Here is a 13844-nt window from a genome sequence, read left to right on the forward strand (position 1 = left end):
CTAGAAGCGGGAAGCCAAAGTGCTCCAAACCAGCAGAGACCTGAAGAGACTCAAGACACTGATTCTTTTCTTCCATTCTCCTCTGCTCTACCTTCCCTTCACACAGTTGCAGGGCATTGATCTGGACCAATGAAGAGAGAGTTCTATCCCAGTGGGCTTTGGAACTCAGGTTACACATGCAAAAAGGGTAATAACTACTGTCCTAAGACCATAAGTGGCTGACTAGATGATGTTCTGCACTGGTAGAGGGACTTTCTCCATGGGAGTTCTCTACACCAGAGAAATTACAGATTCATAGGTCTAAATATGGAAGGGTTAAAAAAAATCTATAGCCATTGCTGACATTTTTCTCCCTTTCTCACCATCCCTTAAAAAATCAATCTTGACTTATTACCATGCATACCAACACTAAGAATTATTTCAGCTATCTAAATTAAATTAGACAAGAGAGATTTGCAGAGTCATCTGGATGATTCATCTGAAATATTCTTCACTCCTACAGAGTTTGAAAAAAGAAAAAGAAAAAAGAAGAGTGCTCAGAGTTCTTTGGAATAGCTTCCCCTGGAATAGTCACTGACTTTCAGGTAAACACAGTTCTACTTCCTGAACAAATATTCAACAAATTCTAAGGATCTGTTTGTGCAGAATACTGAGCAACAAGGAAATTCAGGTCATGCAAGATGTGGTAGGGGTGGTACCCAGATGATGTGGTGGGGGGAGGGCATTCCTCCCTCTGGAGGAGGAATGTGGTAATCCTTTGTCTCATGTAGTGTATTGGAACTTTAAAAATATTGAGTGCTGATGATGTCCATATTTTGTTAACTTTAGGTAAGATTGTCAAGATTGTATAAACAACATCTATAGGGATGCTCAGCTAGGGATTATAGTGGTACTAACAAGAAGTGAGTAAGTATGAGTCCTCATTAGTGTCAATGGTAGGTATTAAGCCTAAGATAATTAAAAATAAGAGGAAGAGATCCCAACCAGTCTAGGAATTTTGAGAGAATCCCCGAACAAATCAAATGTCTGTTCCTTGAAGTAGTCAGATAAGAATCCTGACATTCAGGCCAATGTGTGGAGGAATCTAGTTCTCCACAAAGAGACATTAGTGGAGGCTTAGATGGGGTAATACATGGCAGTGGATCCTAGAGTGGACAATATGAAATTCTGTGAGACTTCAAAGCAGTGGTTGGTTCCTGTATAATATTTATACAATCATCAGATAGAACCTGTTTTAAGAAACACAGGCAAAGAAGGAAACTGAGGGTAGTAATTTTGCAGCCTGCACTGTAATTTGGTGCCATACTCTGCTCAGAAAGCAAACTGGTTTCACAGAGAATAGAGAATGAGGGGAGGGTGGAAAGAGAAAACAGCAATTTTTTGCCATCACCCTAGAATTGTGGATATGTAGGAGAAAAAGGGATGAAATCAGAGATATTTCAGAGACACAAACATCAATATTTGGCAACTGATTGGAAAGAAGAATGAGGGAGATGTAAAATTCAAGAACACCACTGATTTTTTGAACATGGGGGCACAGTGCAGATTATAATCATCTCACACCTCCACCTCAGTGATTCTAATTTATGATAGTTGTTTATCTGGTTCTTTTAATGCATTTTGTTAATACTAATACTCTACTCAAGCTTCCAGTGTTATCCTTCACCCATCTATAGGATAACAACTAACCAAATTGTGGTATATAGATGTAAAGGAATATTGTGTCAAAAGAAACGATGAAATAAATGAGAAAAGAAAAAAAGAAACTCTTTTTACTTCACAGAGAAACCTGGGAAGACTTATATGAACCAATGCTTGTGAAGGGAACACCACTACTTATACAATAATGACATTATGAAGACAACAGCTTTGAAAGACTTAAGAACTCTAATGGTTTTAGTCACCAAATTCAATTCCAGATGACTGATAATGATGCATCCTAGCTACCTCATGATATATAATAATGACCTTTTATATTATATGACCTTTTTTTTCCTCTCAGTATGGGAGAGTAGAAGATTAAAAATGGATAGGATTGGGAGGGCACGATGAAAGGCAGAAAGAAAGGCAAGAAGGAAGGAGGAAAGAAAAAAAGGAAAGAAAGGAGAGAGAGAAGAGAAGGAATAGGTAATGAAAGGATCTTTTTTATAGAAGAGAAAAAAAGCCAAACAGCAAATAATTTTGAAAGCTATAGACTGATCTTAGATAATTTAAAAGAAAAGCAAGTTTCACATAACAGATAACTGCAGTTTAGTGTAAAATTATCTTTTTTGTTTTATTATGTATGTAGAAATCCCCATTCTATTTGGTGTTGGGCTCCAAATAAAAATGTGTTTTTTTAAAATTGCTATCCTTCACTCTTGCTATATGATCAATCGATGTCCTTTTCTGGTCCACACAATATATTTTATAACACTTCTCACACACAGTCATTACTGCTAATATGCTGCAAACCTATTTATTTATTTGGGCAACTTAGCCTCCATATTAAAAACCAAATATTTAGCTAGATTCCTGTCCAAGTAAACTCGTAGTACCTAACCAGAACACTCCATTATTGAAGGTCTAGTTTAAGCAATGTTGAGAATTTACCCTATGCCCATTCAATTCAATATTCCTTGGTTGTGTATACTCTTCACAAATACCCCAGAAGTTCCAATCAGTCTAGAAGAGGACTTGGGCTTTAAAGTAAATGATTCTTCAGGATATTGCCCTAGTATTATGATAAGAATCTCAAAGTACATTAAATTATTGCAATATACTGTGATAATGTTATATCTTATAACCAGAGTCAAACAATGTATTGCTCTCTAGGGTGTCACTGTGTGGGAAGGAGATGGAAGAAGGCAAAGATGCTGATAAAGTGAGAGGAAGACTCTAAGACTAGGTAAATAAATCCAAAGGTGCAGAGGCTGAAAGCCCAAGGCCATTGGCATCAAGACAAATTGAAGTAATAGCTGCCAAGGGAATGATGTTCAGTGGCAAGTTAGAAATTTCAAGTACCCAGAATCAATAGCTCTAAGGACTGGCTAAGCCAGAGAATGCTCTGAAGCAGTCAGCTACCTGTGTGCTGCCCTGGGATACAGTTACACCCAGGCAGATAGGGCATGCAGGTGTTTCCCTCCATCCCTAGACATAGAATAGACCATCTAGTTCAACACCCTTATTTTATAAATGATCAAACTGAGGCCTGCCAAAAAGCTCCTGATTCGAGGAGGTGAACTTTAAATCTAGTCCCAAATCTGATGCCAGGACCTCAGGAAGATTATTGAAAACATCCAGACATTTCCCCTCTCCCCACAGCCAGATCATAAGACAGCAGGGGCTTGTGTGGAGTTGTTCACCCAGTCCTTTCTCACACACCCACATGATGCAGCATTTGGCTTTTTTTTTGTTGTCATTGTTACATAACCACATGGAATGAATGAGCAATGGAATACTTGGCATGGCTAGTCCATCTCCCTGCCAAATGCTATATATGCTATAATTTACATGTTATAAGCTGTTATCAGTCTTTGGACTTTGAAAATAACTTAAGATAGATAGTTCCTTTCAAAAGAGGGGGGACACAGAATAAAAACTTCTCAGGACTAAAAATTGCCTAGCTCTTGATTCAAATAGCTAAACCTAATCTTCATTCCTCTCCCCCACCTCAATAACTGTAAATATGTCGCTCAAATACACAATTAGATTTCTGTCTAATGGTACCAGATCTATCCTAATTTCAGCTAAAACAATATCTTCTAGACTCTATACCACATTCACCAAAAATAGGCAACAGGCTATTGAATATCTGGCTACTGAAGACTTTCATTTTCATTATTAACCAGTCACAGGTAACCAGAAAAAGAAAATACTGGCAACAATTTGTCATTTGGGATCATTTAGTTTATGTGCATCCCCCTAAATACATGTGAAAACTTGCCTGGAATTCCTAGATGTGAAATGTATAGCAGACTTGCATAGCCTTTACATGATCTGGGGATACTTATCCCAATTCCCACTCTTACCGAGGAAGCTGGCTACATCTCTGCCATCAGGGCTTGAAAAGTACTCGAGGGGTTATGAGATCCATCCCTTTAAATTTTGAGCTCAAATCCCATTCCAATGTATACTCCTTAATTAAAGAGATTAGCAATAATCAGTAATTGTTAGCACTCCAGCATCCTTTAACCAGTTAACATCAATGAGCTTTTACAAAAAAATATTTATTAAGAAGATACAAGAAGAGGGGGCAGCTGGGTAGCTCAGTGGAGTGAGAGTCAGGCCTAGAGACAGGAGGTCCTAGGTTCAAACCCGGCCTCAGTCACTTCCCAGCTGTGTGACCCTGGGCAAGTCACTTGACCCCCATTGCCCACCCTTACCACTCTTCCACCTATGAGACAATACACTGAAGTACAAGGGTTTAAAAAAAAAAAAAGAAGATACAAGAAGAATAGAGGTATAAATGCTTCTCTCTGAAACCAAGGGCACATTCTTCCCTCTACTACCTCAGTCCTTAGAGAGAGTGGGCTCAAACTTAAAGCCATTTTTAAAAATATGGCGTCTTCCCTTCCAAATAAATTCACTTCTGAATTTGGCAGGGTTGATGGACAAATTATTTCTTTGCTTATAGGACCCTGAGTCTTGGTTAGAGAGTCAGTTTTCTGCTCCTTTGTTCATTTGTTGTTCCATAAAAGTGTTCTAGTAGACAGGGCTTGTCTATCTGCAAGATCTGGCAGGGAACCCATCTCTCAGATTCCAGATAGGCTCTCCCAACCCTTTGAAGCTCACGGGGACACAGCCTAACCTGCCCCATCTCTAACACTCCTTCACCTAAAGAGAAAAAAATAGACACGGTGGGATGGAAGTAACAGTATGATTATGTGTTCAGGGCTCCACATAGACGCAGGTGGAAAGTACAGGCTACTGTCACTGGTGCCACCATTCTCAGCAAAAGGAGGACCATGATTCATCTTCATGCCAGCTCTTAGGTGACAGAAATCCGGAGGACTCTACCCCACAGAGGTCCACAACAGCTCTTCTGCTTAAGTCTGGATGCATGTATATAAAAAGTGCCAAATTACCTCTGTAGAAGTCTTTGTTTTATGCTCCCAGTTCTTGCTCAATAGTTCAGTCAGAACCCATAAAATAAGTGTACTAGAAAGAAATCATAAAATTCTTGTGCATGTGGAGAGCAGGGCCTCTTCATTGCATATTTCTAGAAGCAAGACCACCATATTTGCATGCTTCTAGGACCCATTGGTCCGAGCTCTATTATACACATGGTATATATAAAAATCAGTTTGAGGTAGAAAGACAAGTGCAAATTATAAACTTCTTAAGGATCTGGGTGAGTAGGGAAAGAATGAGGCAAATCCATTCTTCCCTTAAAGTCTTCATTTTATTTGTCAAAGAGGTTTCACAGAAGCCTAAGCAACAAGACCTCTTACAGTCAGCTGGCTGGAAGATGTTTAACCATAAATTTGCCCCATCCCAGTGAGAAGGTCTCTAAGTTGAGTTTGTTTTGTTTTGTTTTGTTTTGTTTATCCTGGGACTCCATTCTAGGAGCATAGGGCCACAACCAGTAGGCAATGGGTCACACAGTCGCTCAGGGTCACCCAGCTGGGAAGTGTCTGAGCCCGAATTTGAACCTAGGACCTTTCGTCTCTAGGCCTGGCTTTAAATCCACTGAGCTAGCCCAGCTGCCCCTACTTTAGGTTGCAGTTTCTTTAGCAGATGTAGTTTTTACAGGGTGGGGTTGCTAGCCCCACGCCCAACCCTCCTCCTTTTTCATCCGGGCTAGGGACCGTCCTTGGCCCAGGAGTGGTAAGGGTGGGCAATAGGGGTCAAGTGACTTGCCCAAGGTCACACAGCTGGAAGTGTCCGAGACCGGACTTGAACCTAGGACCTCCAGTCTCTAGGCCTGGCTCTCAATCCACTGAGCCACCCAGCTAGGGTGACTGAATTCCATTCACCTTTACCCAACCTCAAGATTCCAGCAGCAAAGTTCAGCCCATCTTGCTGAATCTCTCAGAAGCTGAGGATAAACATTCCCATAGCCCCTTTCCTTTTATTCTTTCAATTTCCATAATGTCTCCTGCCAATGGGTCTTTGCCAAAAGAATAGCTCTGAAGCTTTGATAAGCCTCCAAGAAACTCTACCCCAGGAAGGGTAGAATTGGCAGCTTCATTTCCTGTTGCCAAAGCAAAGGTCTTCCTCACCCACTCAGCAACAATACCTCAGTCTTCCGTGATTATTGAATATTTAGACTACAGATTTCTCATCTCCTAGATTCTGTCCAGAATCAGAGCTTCAAAACACTAAACTTTAGCAACTAGAACCAGTGCTGTAGACACCAGACTGCACACTGCAGGCTATATTCTGAGTGTGTTCTAATCATCTTAGAATGAGGGAAAAAAGAAAGCAGTGAGTGTGAATTCAGTCAGGCCTTCAAAAAATCTGATTTCCAAGGCAATTTCATTTCTTTTCTTCTAAAAAATATTTCGATTCATTATTTTATTTATTTATATGTAATATTTAACATTTACATTCAATATTTATGTATTGCATATAAATATAATATTTAATTATATATAAATAAGTATAATATTTAATTATATTTAGCATTCTTTTCTTCTTAAATTTTGAGTTCCAAATTCTCTCTCCCTCTCACCCCCTCCAGTACCCACTGAGAAGAAAAGCAATGTAATATTAACTATATGTGTGAAATCATGAAAAATATATCTCTATATTAGCTATATTTTCTTAAAAAGCAAGAAAAATGGTGAGAAAATTAAATATTTTGCATTCACAGTTCATCAGTTTTCTCTTTTTTCATCATGAATCCTTTGGAATTATTTTGGAACATTGTATTGACCGAAGTAGCCAACCCTTTTACAATTGATCATAATTACCACATTGCTGCTTCTGTGCATAATGATATCCTGGTTCTTCTCATTTAATTTTGCATCAGATCTATATAAGTGGAAATTTTATATCCTTTGGACTTCATCTTCCAAAATTCTCCCCTCATCCCAAGGTTTCTTTTTTCCCTGTTCGTTTACCTGGGTCCTTTACATTATTGTATTTAAGTTTGGGTTAATGCCTTTCTTGCTTTCTCTTCCACATGAGTGGGTTTTGGTGAGTGCTCTGTCTTTTCTCTAGCTCTCTAGTTAAATATGAATAAATCTTTATAAATATTATACTTTGGGGATACTGAATATTAATTTTAAAATCTACAGATCACATGGTTCTTGCCATAATTTTCTGAAAATATCCCCCTTTATCATTTCTAATGAGCACAAAAGTATTCTATCACAATATATTCTAATTTGTTCAGCCATTCTCCAATTGATGAGCTTCCCCTTGATTTCCAGTTGACACCACAAAAAGAAATTCTTTTTGAACATATAGGTGCTTTCTCTTTTTCTATGATCCTTAAGAGTTTTGGAATTTTCCATCTGGCCTGCAACAGAATTTTCTTTAATAAGTTTCTTTCTTTTTCTTTAATTTCTTTAATAATCTCTTTCGACTAAGATATGAAATCCTCGAGTTCTGGATTTTTAAATTAGTATTCCCAGCACTTAACCTAGTGTTTGGCACTTAATAAATGTTTAATAAATATTTTTTTATTCACTCATTCATTTATTCAATCTTTTCCTTTCTCACCGACTCATCTAGGCCATCCCTTAGACACCATCTATTACTCAGCAACTTCTCAACCTTGAGTATTCTTCCATCTGACCTACAAAACTAGATCCTTATAGCTATCTCTAAGCCTTAGGCCATTCTCCTCCCTTTTCTCAAGTTCACAGATATCTCTATTCTAATTCCTGCCATTCTATCTTGGGTACCCTCAAATATCCTAGGTTTCAAGTTCATTCCTCCTTTGACCAGTTTCATTTCACTACCACCAGCTGCCTTTAAATATCAAGATAAGATTTTTTTTGAGACTGGGACCCAAGCATCTTTGTAAACAGATAGTAAATCAGTGGGAAAGAAGAGGTTATAAATACTTGACAGATTTTCTGGAGTAAGATCTTAGAGGAGGTAGGAAGGAATGGATTTAGAGACTCAAAAGAGAGATCAGTCTTAGTAATGAATGATGCAGATATTTCTTATTCTGTGATTAGAAGAGAGATCAGAGAAAAGATGAAAAGGTTTAAGGAATGGAGATGAGCTAAAATTTCCTTCACAGTTCTTAATCTTCTAAGTGAAGTTACATAGCAAATTTCTCTGTTATAATGAAGATGCGCTTTGATTTTCACATGTCTTGACTTAGACATCTTTTTTTTTAAATAATTTTTATTAATTTGATTTGCTACACATTAAGAAACACAAACATTTCATTATAAAGGGATCAGGAAATTTTAAAAAGATAATTCCACATGTAATAGGCACTTTGGCAAATGCCCAGATCACCTAAGATGGAGGTACCCCACATGGGAAACTCCAGGGACATGCTTCTTGGAGAAAACATTTGCAGATGGTCTACAACTAGATTGGAGAAGCCTTTTTCCATTGGCTATGTAGAATGAACAGCCTGCATCTTTATGTAATAATGAATGTTTTGGCTCCCCACTGCCTAACGACCAGAGGTGTTACATTTTACCTCTGCCCTCTCAGAGTTCTCTAGACCCCGTATGAGGATAGAGAAGTATATTTCATTCTGTCACTGGCTCAAGCTTGCACTGATTGTGTTACACCCAGGTTTTGGCAATTAAAACAACAAGTTCTATTTAATCACTTAGCAAGTGATTTTTATAAGATTTACTTTTACAAAGGATTGCTTAATTCAAAGGTATAGCAAGAAGAAATATACAAATATTTCTCCCCAACACCTAGCACCTTAGTGGAAGGGGAAGGAGAGAGGATTAGATTCACAGCTTAACTCAGTTCCTTTTGCATCAGTCCCACCAAAGTTTGAGGTACAAAGCATCCCCTGGGCTTGCCTCCTGGTACCCTGGCTTTTTTTAAAAATTAAGTTTCTTCCTTCCTTCCTTCCTTCCTTTCTTTTTTTCTTTCTTCCTTTTATTTAGAATATTTTTCCATGGTTACATGATTCATGTTCTTTTGCACCCCTCCTCCCAACTCCCACCCATAGCAAATGCGAAATTCCACTGGGTTTTATATGTGTCATTGATCAAGACCTGTTTCCATATTATTACTTCTCTAGAGTGATCATTTAGAATCTGCATCCCCAGTTATATCCCCATTGACCCATGTGAACAAGCAGTTATTTTTCTTCTGGGTTTCTACTTCCACAGTTCTTTCTCTGGATGTAGATAGTATCTTTCTCATAATTCCCTCATTATTGTATTGCTGCTAGTAGAGAAGTCCGTTACATTGTATTGTATTGCTGCTGGTAGAGAAGTCATTGTATTGCTGCTAGTAGAGAAGTCCGTTACATTCGATTTTACCACATTGTATCCGTCTCTGTGTATGATGTTCTTCTGGCTCTGCTCCTTTCACTCTGCATCAATTCCTGGAGGTCATTCCAGTTCACATGGAATTCCTCCAGTTCATTATTCCTTTGAGCACAATAGTATTCCATCACCAGCAGATACAACAATTTGTTCAGCCATTTCCCAATCGAACGACATCCCCTCAATTTCCAATTTTTTGCCACCACAAAGAGCGCAGCTACAAATATGGCACCCTGGCTTTTTGAAGCTTCCCTTCTGGGCTGGTCACACCATCTGACTTGGAATTCCAGTGGCCTGAGATCCACAGTCTAGGATTCCATTCCTTACAGATAGAACTGGAAAGGTCAAACTAAAGAAGACCAGGACTCCAAAAACCCTCTCTCAGAGTCACAGAGACTATGGGGAATGGGAGGGTGGCCCTTCCCCAACCAGTTTAAAGCACAAAGTCCCTATTTATGAGTAAATGAGATCTTCACCACTGGATACTACTGGAAAAGGCTGTGTCTCAATCAGGTAGATTTAAAAACAAGCCAAATCCAGCTATGTAGCCAATGGAAAGAGGAAGCTCTCATCTGTGGGGTAGGGTATGTGGAATGTCTGCTACCAGAAACAGGTCCTGGAGTCTCCCATTTGGGTGCTTGCATCTTAAATGATCTGAGCATGCAGCAAAGTCCCATTATATATGTGACTGTGAATCTCTATTACACACAGCTTTTTAAAAATCTATATTAAATTTAGTAAGGCATTTATAAACACTGCCCTACTAATTTGTGCTTCTCTTATATCTACCTTCTCCTCTCTTATATGTCTTTTTAAAAAAGCCTTACCTTCCATCTTAGAATCAATACTGTATATTGGTTCCAAGGCAGAAGAGCTAAGCAATGGGGGTTAAATGACTCTTCCTATCAACTTTTGCCCCTTCCCCTAGTGTCTCTAGTGTTTCTTGGACCTTAATAAAGCTTCAGATTACTTATGTGGCCAGGCTCTAGATACCCCAAGCATGATGGGAATTGAAAGGGCACACAAAAAATATTACACTTAACAAAAGAGATTAAACTAGGATAAGAAATGAAAGAAGGGAAGAGGTAAGTAGGGGAAAATGTATGTATAAAATATCTCTCAGAAGAGTCTTATATTTAAGAAACATAGGGAATTAACATAAATACACAAGACAAAGAGCTATTCCCACATGTATAATTGATCAAAGAATCTGAATAATTCTAAAAAGAAGAAAGAACTATTATCTGCCATAATAAAGAATGTTACAAATCTATCCAAAGAGAACTGCCAAATCAAAATAATTCTGAGATTTCATCTCATATCCAGCAAACTGACAAAAATGACTTAAGGTAGAAGAGGCAGGAAGAGAAAAAAACAGGGCCCCTAATGTAATGCTACGAGTTCTGTGAATTGGTTCAGTCATTGCTGAAAAAAAATGACAAAAATTTCCATACCCTTTGATTTAGACATCCCATTGCTAGGCATGAACAGGCACCTAGAATGCTGTATTATACTAGGTAATTAAGTGGCACAGTGAATTGAATGTTGAGCCTGGACTTCACACAGACCTGAGTTCAAATCTGGTCTCAGACACTCTATGACTTTAGGTAATCACTTAACCTCTGCTTTCTTCAATTACTTCAACTTTAAAATGAGGATAATAATAGCATTTATCGCCTAGAATTCTTGTGAGTATCAAATGAAATGATATTTGTAAAGTACTTGGCACATAGTAGGAATTATGTAAATACCAGCTATTTTATTGTTGTTGTTTTATAGTTATAGATATATCCTGAAGAAGTCAAAACAGAAAGTTTCCATATTCCCAACTATTGCAACACTTTTTTGAAATAGCAAAGAACTGGAAACAGAGTAGGTAACAATTGACTGGTGAATAGCTAAACAAATAGTAGTATGTGAAGGTAATGGAAAATTATTATACTGTAGGAAATAATAAGTATGGAGAAGCATAAGAAGACTTAATGAACTGACCCAAAGTAAAGTAGGAAGATCAGGAAAATAATATAATTGATGACTACAACTATATAGAATGGAATGAACTATGAAAAACCTAAGACTGTAAAGAGAGGAAAAATTGTCCCTCCTCTCCTTCTTTGCATAGCCAAAGGACTATGAATAGAAAGCATTGCATATATTAATAAATTCAATAATTTATCATTTTTAGTTCTACTGAATTGCTTTTATTCTTTTTTTTTTTATTTTAAACCCTTAACTTCTGTGTATTGACTTATAGGTGGAAGATTGGTATGGGTAGGCAATGGGGGTCAAGTGACTTGCCCAGGGTCACACAGCTGGGAAGTGTCTGAGGCCGGATTTGAACCTAGGACCTCCTGCCTCTAGGCCTTGCTCTCAATCCACTGAGCTACCCAGTTGCTTTTATTCTTTCTGCCGAATTTTTTGTTACATTTTGTAACAAGGAATGGTTTTCTGGATATTTTCAAAAATGAAGATGAATACCAATAAAAATTTAATTTCTTTAAAAAAGAGAATAATTACCAACTTAGTAGGAGGTATGGACCACGATGTGTGTTGGAAGGTAGCTAGTGGAGAATGTTTGCATCCTGAAGCAGACCAAGGTCAAAGGAACTCACTTTTCCAAAACTCCCTATGATTCAAGGATAGAGACTCTGCAGAGAAGAAAGTCTGAGCAGCCCTTTTGTGGTGCAGACAGAAGTAAGGGAAAGTTAAAGGCATAGTTTATGAAGGAGGTAAGCTGATTGGTCTTACTCTAAGAGGGCAGGGACATGTGCCAAAAGCATTGGTGTGCTGGCAACCAGACATCAGAAGACATCATCAAGGTGGGACTTTCACTTTGTTGTTGTTCAAACATTTCAGTTCATGTCTGACTCTTTGTGACCCCATTTGAGATTTTCTTGACAGAGATAATACAGCCATTTGTCATTCCCTTTTCCAGATCATTTAACAGATGAGGAAATTGAGACAAACAGGCCTAAGTAACTTGCCCAGGGTCACACAGCTAGTAAGTGTGTCCAAGACTGGTTTTGAACTCAGAAAGAGAAGTCTTCCTGACTCCAGGCCCAACACTTTAGCAAACGACAGTCCCAAAGCCCAACAACAGTAGACAGAAGAGAATCAGTGCATAGAGATTTGGGAGAGTGAGAGCATCAAATGAGGATGGTGTTAGAGTAGAGGTCAGCAATGGAGTGAGGCAGCATTACAAAGGGCCCCAGGACAGACCAAAGAGTTTCAAGAGGCAAAGCTAAAAAATGTGGATCAGATGATTTCTGGGAGAGAAAGAGAGAGAGAGAGAGAGAGAGAGAGAGAGAGAGAGAGAGAGAGAGAGACAGACAGACAGAGAGAGAGAGAGAGAGAGAGAGACAGAGAGACAGAGAGAGAGAGAGAGAGACAGAGAGACAGAGAGACAGAGAGACAGAGAGACAGAGAGAGAGACAGAGAAAGAGAGAGAGACAGAGAGAGACAGAGAAAGAGAGAGAGACAGAGACAGAGACAGAGACAGAGACAGAGACAGAGAGAGAGAGAGAGATGGAGACAGAGACAGAGACAGAGACAGACAGACAGAGAGAGAGAAGAGGAGAGGAGAGAGAGAAGAGAGAGAGACAAAGAGAGAAGGAGAGAGAGAGAAGCCTAAGGAATGTCTAAAAATTGCCAATCCTTCTCTATCACTCAGAATAAAAATGTGAACCTAATTTTATCTCCTAAATAGGTGCATTGCTATTCACTCTTGCCAGTGAGACATAACTTATTGCAACAAATTTCTACATTCCTTAAAATACAAAATTTTCTACCCTTGGAACATATGTGTTTGTTTTACTTAAAAACTGTCCTTTGTTACGGTCTGTGCATTGTACCTTAAAGGCATTGTATCTTACAACTTTCAGCATTAGAAAGGACCTCAGCAATTTAATGGTTCCACTAAAGTGATCACCTCCACTCCACAAAAGTCCTCCAGTGATGAAGAACTCACTATCATACCATTTTTAGGCAGCTTTAGTTGTTGGGAAATTTTTCCTTATGCTAAGTAAAAATTTCCCTCCTTGCAACTTCCTAGTTCTGGGTACCACACTTGAGAAAGGACTTTGAGAACTTGGTCTTTTTACAGAGGAAGACACCAGGACAATGAGAGAACTAGAGATATGCCATACATTCATCTTTGGATAAATCAATTAAGAAATTGTTGTTAACTTTGGAGGGAGCAGTTTTAGTTGAGTAATAGAGTTTGAGAAATGAATGGGAAGTGAGGAAATGGCTATAGTGGTTATATCTCTTTTTCCTTCTAAGAATTGGATTGTAAAAGGAAGAAAATATATAGAATAATAGCTTGAAAAGAAATGATAGATTTTTAAGGATGGGGAAACATGCACAATTATAAATAGCAGAGAAATAGGAAGGAAGGAAGGAAGGAAGGAAGGAAGGAAGGAAGGAAGGAAGGAAGGA

At 38.4% G+C, this 13844-nt stretch overlaps 1 protein-coding gene across 1 annotated transcript in view; it reads left to right on the forward strand.

The window, feature by feature from the left end:
• Positions 1 to 528: 528 nt before the first annotated feature.
• PDK3 (pyruvate dehydrogenase kinase 3) overlaps positions 529 to 13844 on the forward strand; it is a 169945-nt gene continuing 156629 nt past the window's right edge. The window contains exon 1 of the mRNA XM_044670151.1: positions 529 to 584. The gene's annotated coding sequence lies outside the window, so the exon portion shown is untranslated. The remainder of the gene's footprint in view (positions 585 to 13844) is intronic.

The sequence above is a fragment of the Gracilinanus agilis genome, chromosome 3, assembly GCF_016433145.1.
Source record: "Gracilinanus agilis isolate LMUSP501 chromosome 3, AgileGrace, whole genome shotgun sequence".
Taxonomy (NCBI): Eukaryota; Metazoa; Chordata; class Mammalia; order Didelphimorphia; family Didelphidae; genus Gracilinanus; species Gracilinanus agilis.